Genomic DNA, 3,353 nt, shown 5'->3' with positions numbered 1-3,353 from the left:
GCTTGTGCTTACAAGACCCAGACCCTAAGTATGAAATTCTTGGCTTGCTTCTAAGTTCTTGTGCTGGCTGCTTTAATCTGTTTTACTTTTCTTTTATTAAGAATAAATTAAATCTATCAAGCTCATCTTTCTGACTAAAGTCAACCTCCGCGGCTTAGATAAGTAAAGGCAGTACTTAGAGTTGCAAGCAGTATAAAGTCTATTTTAAAACTATTTTTGATTTTAAAGGGTCACTGCCAAGGTGATTAGCATGAAATCTAAATGAGCTTTCAACATCCCTGCTTCACTCTGATGCTGATTTAACTAATAAAATCTGGCCAGCAATACAAGTTTTAACATCCAGCCTTCAAAGCCATGACACAGCAAAAGGCTTCTTGAAGTCCAAGGAGATTGTGTCTGCTGTGGCACTCCTGTCAGCTGTCATTGTCCCTTCTCAGGAGAAGTTAATCAGATTTGTTCAGCCTGACCTCTGTTTCAGCCAGGCTGGACCTGTCTGAGGCTACACCTGCCTGGTGCTCCCAGTCGGGCTCCGGCTCACCGCTGCAGCCAGGCTTGGCTCCCTCCCAAACAGGGGTGCCAGGTCAGCTCCTCTCCCTGCCCAGCCTCTCATCTGCCTCCTTCAGCTGGCAGGGAGTCCAGCCTTTCTGCTTCTTCTGTCCCTCTCCTTCCTCATCTGACTTAGAGATAATGGGGAATTTCTGCTTTGCTTTTTCCCCTGTGTAACAGGGTGGATACATATGTCTTCCCCAAATTCAGTGGTTTCATGATTATCCACCACCACTAGGCAAAATGGGGCTGCAGGGACTATGGGGAGGGATGAAGACCTGCCCCAGCACTAGGCTGTAAAATCTTCCTTTTATTTCCAATATTTATTCACCATTAACTTCATTTTCTTTCACTCAGATCAAGTGCATTTATTATGTGGAGAGCTGGTAGTGATGTTTTTAATTAAGGTTGCCTAATAATTTCCTTCATAGCATTTGGTTTTTGGTATAGTTTATAACCCCAGGAATGTTAATCATTCTGGTCTAAATTTTCCATGCTTTGTTTTTGCCTAAAGTGGAATTGAATATGAGATCATCAGCAACCCTGTTCCTGCATCCTATTTTTCTTCCCCAAAAATATTCTCTTGTTTTAATAAAGTGCAATAGTCTGGGAGCCAGATGATCATAAATTGCACTTCCATAATTTCTACTCCATAATGCTAATAATCCTGTGCAATTGTATCTCTAATCAAGCAAGGTGTTATGCGTTTTTTGCATAGAAAGCAGAAAAACATCAGTCCATCAGCTTAATCAGTGAAGCAGTGAAAGTTTTCAAAGATTGTGCAAGGTCACCAGTGCAAACTGGGATAAAAACTTCATGGAAGAAATGCAATTTTGTCTGCTGTACACAGTTGCCTCTAGAGTGCTTGCTTTTGCAAAAGATTAAGCAGAAGAAGCCAAGACATGAAAAGATCTTGTGTAGCCATCAGACTTTTACACTGATAGCAGAGGATGTATAGCACATCAGAGACTCCTAGTTGAGGTGGGGTTACTAGGCCTTTCCTAGCACTCACAATAGCTGGCTGAAAGCCTAAGAGCAAATTTGTCAGATCAGCTTGGGGAGTAATACATAATTTCTAAAGGTTTTAATAGAAAAGTTATGGTGATTATTAAAAAAAAAAAAAAAACACAATTGAATGTCTAATTTTCATTCTACTGGACATTTCAGCAATGCTGAGCTGAAATCTTGATAATCTTTCCTTTCTTCTTTTCATTTCCCTCCTCCCTTTGCCTCTTTCCTATCTTTACAAGGTTAATATTACATGCAAAATGGAAATTCAGGATTGTGGAACAATTCCTGCTCTTTTTCCTTCTTCACTGTGTCCCCTTTGGGAAGAAGACTGCCCTCAAAAACTCTCCAGAACCTGTAAGACTCACTGCATTCTGGGGCAGACACAGCACCTAGGGCTGCTCAGCACCAGTAATTTGGGCATGAGCTCCAGCAAGAGCTGTTCATGTCTCAGAACTCCAACAGTGAGGCTGCTCTCTTTTATTCTATTTCCTTCTAATGTCTTCAGTGAGTTGACAGAAAGGCTTTCAAGCCTAGCCTATACTCTCCCAGCATCCATCAGTTCAAAGCAGGTGTCTCACACGTTTTCTCCTCCAGGATTCGGGTGCTCAGAGGTCTGAAGGGGCACGGGTGGCTCAGCCGATGCTGAGCACTTCTGCCCTCCCTGGTGAAGCAGAAGCGTGTGCAGCTGTGGCCCATCCCTGTTTGCAGTTCCATTGAAGTTACGCTTAAAGCACACAGGCTTTGCCCATTGTGAGGAAAGCTGCCTTCACCTTTGGCACTGAATTCAAGATCACTCACTCTCCTGCTTCTCCTATAATGCTCAGGTCCAACGGATAGCCTGACTTTAAAGTTCTCCTTTTCTGTGAGGTTAACCTTCACTTTAATCCTCATACTTTCCATTCATTTCTGTGAGTGTGATTTCTTGAATATATCAGGTCACAGTCTTCGGCAGCAGAAAGAGAAGGGATGAAAACCATTGTTAGCCAAGAATGCTAATTCTGAGAGTGAGCATCGAAAGGTTGAGGCAGCCTGTGCCACATTGTGAGCGTTCAGCAATGCTCCATTCTTTGTGTGACAAGCCTCATTATAAGGAAGCTTTTTAAAAGCAGTTCATTCTGAGGGAGCTTTGGATACAGTTCCAAAAGCAGAAGATAAAACCTAAGAGGACAGGGGAAAAGCAAAAAGAGCAGGCAGAAGAAACAAGCAGAAAGGCACACAAAAATCAGCTCTTTTGCAAGTTCATTTTTTCATTATGTTTGACATTCTTTGGGAGACAGAACTGCTCTGCACACTTGTGGCCTCAGGCAGTGAAGCTGGAAGAAGATATTTCAAGAGCTGCAGAACACACACATAGCTGTATAGCACAGAAAAGATATAAAAACTGAATTGACAAGATCGTGATGCTAACTTGGTCCTGAATTACATCAGCCAAGGTAGTCTATTTTGTAAGAGAAAATTACACATAGTTCTAACTATTTTGCCACGTATTTGGACCTTTGGGTAGTGATGAAAAGATATGGTATCTAAAGTTCAGCTGAAAAATAAAAGTCAAAGCCAATATAAAGAGATTAGACAGATTTAATGATGAAAACAAGCAGTACCTGCAAGTTGTGTGTGATTTTCTGGGAGATGAGAGCTACCATCAGCAACAGTTCTGATCAGAAAAATTATTAGAAATATTAGAAAAATATATAACTTGATGAAGACCTATGGGTTCTAGGAACCTTTATGACTGTCATTTTAAAGTTAATCTCACCATCACCAAGAAACTAAAAGAAAACAAAGTGTTTTGTGCT

At 41.3% G+C, this 3,353-nt stretch overlaps 1 long non-coding RNA gene across 1 annotated transcript; it reads left to right on the top strand.

Moving 5' to 3' along the window:
• The first annotated feature begins 2,267 nt into the window (after positions 1-2,267).
• On the top strand, positions 2,268-3,121 carry LOC137466247 (uncharacterized). Its single transcript, XR_010995074.1, has 2 exons — positions 2,268-2,419; positions 2,493-3,121. It is a non-coding gene; the product is annotated as an uncharacterized lncRNA (long non-coding RNA).
• The last annotated feature ends 232 nt before the right edge of the window (positions 3,122-3,353 follow it).

This window comes from Anomalospiza imberbis, chromosome 2 (genome assembly GCF_031753505.1).
Source record: "Anomalospiza imberbis isolate Cuckoo-Finch-1a 21T00152 chromosome 2, ASM3175350v1, whole genome shotgun sequence".
NCBI classification, from domain to species: Eukaryota; Metazoa; Chordata; class Aves; order Passeriformes; family Viduidae; genus Anomalospiza; species Anomalospiza imberbis.
The sequence above is the reverse complement of the archived record's forward strand: the minus strand, read 5'-3'. Positions and strand labels throughout refer to the sequence as shown.